The sequence below is a fragment of the Sapajus apella genome, unplaced genomic scaffold (assembly GCF_009761245.1).
Source record: "Sapajus apella isolate SASKATOON/1434 unplaced genomic scaffold, GSC_monkey_1.0 scaffold3630, whole genome shotgun sequence".
Lineage (NCBI taxonomy): Eukaryota > Metazoa > Chordata > Mammalia > Primates > Cebidae > Sapajus > Sapajus apella.
In genome coordinates, this window is record NW_022440556.1 from 1 (window position 1) to 6,658 (window position 6,658).

General features: G+C 41.2%; 1 pseudogene across 1 annotated transcript; it reads left to right on the forward strand.

The window, feature by feature from the left end:
- Window positions 1-3,145: 3,145 nt before the first annotated feature.
- Window positions 3,146-4,681, forward strand: LOC116547574 (annotated as a pseudogene). The gene has a single exon (XR_004267098.1). The product of XR_004267098.1 is annotated as an elongation factor 1-alpha 1 pseudogene (transcript).
- The last annotated feature ends 1,977 nt before the right edge of the window (window positions 4,682-6,658 follow it).

The following is a 6,658-nucleotide window of genomic DNA, read 5'->3' on the forward strand; positions in this document are numbered from 1 at the left end:
ACACGAATGTTCATTGCAGCACTGTTTACAATAGCAAAGACCTGGAACCAACCCAAATGCCCATCGACGATAGACTGGATAGGGAAAATGTGGCACATATACACCATGGAATATTATGCAGCCATCAAAAACGATGAGTTTTGGTCCTTTGTAGGGACATGGATGAACCTGGAAACCATCATTCTCAGCAAACTGACAGAAGAGCAGAAGATCAAACACCGCATGTTCTCACTCATAGGCGGGTGTAGAACAATGAGAACACATGGACACAGGGAGGGGAGCACTACACACTGGGGTCAGTTGGGGGGAAATAGGGGAGGGAGGGTGGGGGGTGGGAAGCTGGGGAGAGATAGCAAGGGGAGAAATGCCAGATGTAGGTGATGGGGAGTAAGGCAGCAAATCACACTGCCACATGTGTACCTATGCAACAATTCTGCATGTTCGCCACATGTACCCCAAAACCTAAAATGCCATAAAATAAATGAATGGGAAAAAAAAACACAAAAAAAGAAGAAAGGTGTTTCAAACTCGCTGAATCTAAACATAGATGCAACTTACTAAGGTGAACGAACTCAGGGCAGAACAGTTTGAAAGAGACGTTTCTCCTGTGCTTTAGACTCAAACTTACCGTTAATTCTTACGTGCCCGCATATGGTTGGAAATATCTCTTTATAGATTCTCCAAGGAAAGAGTTTCTGAACTGCTACATTCACGCCTCTGTTTAACTCAGTACGTTGAATATACACCTTGAAAATTATTATGCTAGATAGCTCCTTTTTTGTTTCAGAACCAGATATTTCTCGTTACACCCTATACTCCAATTCACTCCGGAATATCCAAACACTGCCTTTAGAAGAAAGGTGTTTCTTACTCGCTGAATCGAAACATAGATGCGAATTCCTAAGGTGAAAGAACACACAGCAGTGCAGTTTGAAATAGACGTTTTTCCTCTGGTTTAGACGCGATCATACCGCTAATTCTGATGTGCCAGTATATGGCTGGAAATATCTCTTTCCAGATGCTCCAAAGAAAGGGTTTCTGAACTGCTACATTCGCACATCTGTTTCACACTGTACGTTGAATATACACCTTGAAAATCATTCTGCTAGATAGCTCCGTTTTTGTTTTAGAGCAGATATTTCTCATTACACCCTATACTCCCATTCACTCAGGAACATCCAAAGGCAGCTTTTAAAGAAACTTGTTTCTGGCTCACTGAATCTAAACATAGATGCAACTTCCTAAGACAAACGCACGCACAGCAGAGCAGCTTGAAAGAGACGTTTCTCCTGTGGTTTAGATGCGATCTTACCGCTAATTCTTATGTGCCTGTATATGGCTGGAAACACCTCTTTCTTGATTCTCCAAAGAAAGTGTTTCTGAACTGCTGCATTCACAAATCTCTTTATCTCTGTAAGTTGAATATACAGCTTGACAATCATTCTGCTAGATATCTCCGTTTTTGTTGTAGAGCCAGATATTTCTCATTACACCCTATACTCCAATTCACTCAGGAATATCCAAACGCAGCTTGTACAAGAAACGTGTTTCTAACTCACTGAATCAAAACATAGATGCAACTTTCTAATGTGAACGAACACACAGCAGAGCAGTTTGAAAGAGACGTTTCTCCTGTGGTTTAGACACGATCTTACCGCTAATTCTTATGTGCCTGTATATGGCTGGAAGTATCCCTTCCTAATTTTTCCATAGTAAGGGTTTCTGAGCTGCTAAATTCACACATCTGTTAAACTCTATATGTTGAATACACACCTTGACAATACTTCTGCAAGATAGCTCCGTTTTTGTTTTAGAGAAAGATATTTCTCATTACACCCTATACTCCCATTCACTCAGGAATATCCAAACGCAGCTTTTAGAAGAAACGTGTTTCTAACTCGCTGAATCTAAACATAGATGCAACTTCCTAAGGTGAACGAACACAGAGCAGAGCAGTTTGAAAGAGACGTTTCTCCTGTTTTTTAGACGCGATATTACCCCTAATTCTTATGTGCCTGTATAAGGCTGGAAATATCTCTTTGTACATTCTCGAAAGAAAGTGTTTATAAACTGCTACATTCACCCATCTGTTTATCTCTGTAAGTTGAATATACACCTTGACAATCATTCTGCTAGATAGCTCCGTTTTTGTTTTAGAGCCCGATATTTCTCGCTACACCCTCTACTCCCATTCACTTAGGAATATCCAAACGCAGCTTTTAGAAGAAAAGTGTTTCTAACTCGCTGAATCTAAACATAAATGCAACTTCCAAAGGTGAACGAACACACAGCAGTGCAGTTTGAAAGAGACGTTTCTCCTCTGGTTTAGACGAGATCTTATTGCTAATTCTTATGTGCTTGTATATGTCAGGAAATATGTCTTTCTAGATTCTCCAAAGACAGTGTTTCTGAACTGCTACATTCACAAATTTGTTTAACTCTCTAAGTTGAATATACACTTTCACAATCATTTTGCTAGATAGCTCCGTTTTTGCTTTAGAGCCAGATATTTCTCATTACATACTATACTCCCATTCACTCAGGAATATCCAAACGCAGGTTTTAGAAGAAACGTGTTTCTAACTCACTGAATCTAAACATAGATGCAACTTCCTAAGCTGAACGAGCACAGAGCAGAGCAGTTTGAAAGAGACGTTTCTCCTGTGGTTTAGACGCGATCTTAGTGCTAATTCTTATATGCCTGTATATGGCGGGAAACATCTCTTTCTAGATCCTCCAAAGAAAGGGTTTCTGAACTGCTACTTTCACACATATGTTTAACTCTGCGAGTTGAATATAAACGTTGACAATCATTCTGCTAGATAGCTCCATTTTTGTTTTAGAGCCAGATATTTCTCATTACACCCTATGTTTCCATTCACTCAGGAATATCCAAACGCAGCTTTTAGAAGAAACGTGTTTCTAACTCGCTGAATCTAAACATAAATGTAACTTCCTAAGGTGAACGAACACACAGCAGAAGAGTTTGAAAGGGACGCTTCTCCTGTGGTTTACACGCGATCTTACCGCTAGTTCTTATGTGCCTGTATATGGCTGGAAATATCTCTTTCTAGATTCTCCAAAGAAAGGGTCTCCGGTTTTTCGCAATGGGTTTGCCACCAGAACATAGGTGTCGTGAAAACTACTCCTAAGAGCCCAGATGGGAAAGGAAAAGACTCATATCAACATTGAGGTCATTGGACGTGTAGATTCGGGCAAGTCCACCTCTACTGGCCATCTAATCTACAAATACGGTGGCATCGATAAAAGAACCATTGAAAAGTTTGAGAAGGAGGCTGCTGAGATGGAAAAGGGCTCCTTCAAGTATGCCTGGATCTTCGATAAACTGAAAGCCGATCGTGAACGTGGTGTCACCATTGATATCCCCTTGTGGAAATTTGAGACCAGCAAGTACTACGTGACTATCACTGATGCCCCAGGACACAGAGACTTCATCAAAAACATCATTACAGGGACATCTCAGGCTGACTGTGCTGTCCTGATTGTCGCTGCTGGTGTTGGTTAATTTGAAGCTGGTATCTCCAAGAACGGGCAGACCTGAGAGCATGCCCTCCTGGCTTACACACTAGGTGTGAAACAACTAATTGTTGGTGTTAACAAAATGAATTCCACTGAGCCACCCTACAGCCAGAAGAGATATGAGGAAATCATTAAGGAAGTCAGTACTTACATTAAGAAAATTGGCTACAACCCCGACACAGTAGCATTTGTGCCAATTTCTGGTTGGAATGGTGACAACATGCTGGAGCCAAGTGCTAACCTGCCTTGGTTCAAGGGTTGGAAAGTCACCCGTAAGGATGGCAACGCCAGTGGAACCACGCTGCTTGAGGCTCTAGACTGCATCTTACCACCAACTCGTCCAACTGACAAGCCCTTGCACCTGCCTCTCCAGGATGTCTATAAAATTGGTGGTATTGGTAGTGTTCCTGTTGGCCGAGTGGAGACTGGTGTTCTCAAAGCTGGTATGGTGGTCACCTTTGCTCCAGTCAACGTTACAACTGAAGTGAAATCTGTTGAAATGCACCATGAAGCTTTGAGTGAAGCTCTTCCTGGGGACAATGTGGGCTTCAATGTCAAGAATGCATCTGTCAAGGATGTTCATTGTGGCAACTTTGCTGGTGACAGCAAGAACGACCCACCAATGGAAGCAGTTGGCTTCACTGCTCAGGTGATTATCCTGAACCATCCAGGCCAAATCAGTGCTGGCTATGCCCCTGAACTAGATTGCCACACGGCTCACATTGCCTGCAAGTTTGCTGAGCTGAAGGAAAAGATTGATCGCCGTTCTGGTAAAAAGCTGGAAGATGGCCCTAAATTCTTGAAGTCTGGTGATGCTGCCAATGTTGATATGGTTCCTGACAAGCCCATGTGTGTTGAGAGCTTCTCAGACTATCCCCCTCTCAGTCGCTTTGCTGTTCGTGATATGAGACAGACGGTTGCTGTGGGCATCATCAGAGCAGTGGATATGAAGGCTGCTGGAGCTGGCAATGTCACTAAGTCTGCCCAGAAAGCTAGAAGGCTAAATGAATATTATCCCTAATACCTGCTACCTCAGTCTTAATCAGTGATGGAGGAAGAACAGTCCCAGAACTGTTTGTTTCAATTGGCCATTTAAGTTTAGTAGTAAAAGACTGGGTAATGATAATAATGCATTGTAAAACCTTCAGAAGGAAAGGAGAATGATTTTTGGACCACTGTGGTTTTCATTTTTGCTTGTGGCAGTTTTAAGTTATTAGTTTTTAAAGTCAGCACTTTTTAATGGAAATGACCAAGAATATGTCACAAAATTTTGAGACCCATTAAAAAAGTATAATGAGAAAAAATTAAAAAAAGAAAGAAAGGGTTTCTGAACTGCTACATTCACACATCTGTTTAACTCTCTAAGTTAGGCCTGGCGCGGTGGCTCAAGCCTGTAATCCCAGCACTTAGGGAGGCCGAGGCAGGTGGATCACGAGGTTAAGAGATCAAGACCATCTGGGTCAACACGGTGAAAACCCGTCTCTACTAAAAATACAAAAAATTAGCTGGGCATGGTGGTGCATGCCTGTAATCCCAGCTACTCAGGAGGTTGAGGCAGGAGAATTGCCTGAACCCAGGAAGCGGAGGTTGCAGTGAGCAAAGATCACGCCATTGCACTGCAGCCTGTGTAACAAGAACGAAACTCCATCCCAAAAAATAAATAAATACAATAAATTTATAAAACTCTGTAAGTTGAATATACACCTTGACAGTCATTCTGCTAGATAGCTCCTTTTTTGTTTTAGAGCCAGATATTTCTCATTACCCCCTATACTCCCATTCACTCAGGAATATCCAAACGAAGCTTTTAGAAGAAACATGTTTCTAACTCCCTGAATCTAAATATAGATAGAACTTCCTAAGGTGAACGAACACACAGCAGAGCAGTTTGAAAGAGACGTTTCTCCTGTGGTTTAGACACGATCTTACCGCTAATTGTTATGTGCCTGTATATGGCTGGAAATATCTCTTTCCAGATTCTCCAAAGAAAGGGTTTCTGAAATGTTACATTCACACATCTGTTTAAATGTGTAAGTTGAATATACAACTTGACACTCATTCCGATAGGTAGCTCGATTTTTGTTTTAGACCCAGCTATTTCTTATGACACACTATACTCCCATTTACTCAGGAATATCCAAACGCAGCTTTTAGCAGAAATGAGTTTCTAACGCGCTGAATCTAAATATAGATAGAACTTCCGAAGGTGAACGAAAACAAAACAGAGCAGTTTGAAAGAGACGTTTCTCCTGTGGTTTGACGCGACATTATCGCTAATCCTTATGTGCCCGTATATGGCTGGAAATATCTTTTTCTAGATTCTCCAAAGAAAGGATATCTGAACTGCTGAAAACACACATCAGTTTGACTCTGTAAGTTGATTGTTCAGCTTGACAACGATTCTGGTAGATAATTCCGTTTTTGTTTTAGAGCAAGATATTTCTCATTACAGCCTATCCTCCCATTCACTCTGGAATATCCAAACGCAGCTTTTAGAAGAAATGTGTTTCTAATGCGCTGAATCCAAACATATATGCAACTTCCTAAGGTGAACGAACACAAAGAAGCACAGTTTGAAATATACGTTTCTCCTGTGTTTTAAACGCAGTCTTACGGCTAATTCTCACATGCCTGTATATGGCTTGAAATAGCTGTTTCTAGATTCTCCAAAGAAAGGGTTTCTGAACTGCTGCACTCACATATCACTTTATCTCTGTAAGTGGATTGTACAGTTTGACAACCATTCCGCTAGATAGCTCCGTTTTTGTTTTAGAGCCAGATATTTCTCATTACAGCCTATATTCCCGTTCACTCTGGAATATACAAATGCAGCTTTTAGACGAAACGTGTTTCTAATTCCCTGAATCTAACCATGAATGCAATTTCCTATATTCAACGACCACACAGCAGAGCACTTTGAAATATTCGTTTCTCCTGTGTTTTACACGCAGTCTTACTGCTAATTCTTATATTAATGTATATGGCTGGAGATATCTGTTTCTGGATTCTCCAAAGAAACCGTTTTTGAACCGGTGCACACAGACATCAGTTTAACTCTGAAAGTTGATTGTACGCCTTGACAACCATTTTGCTAGATAGCTCCGTTTTTGCTTTAGAT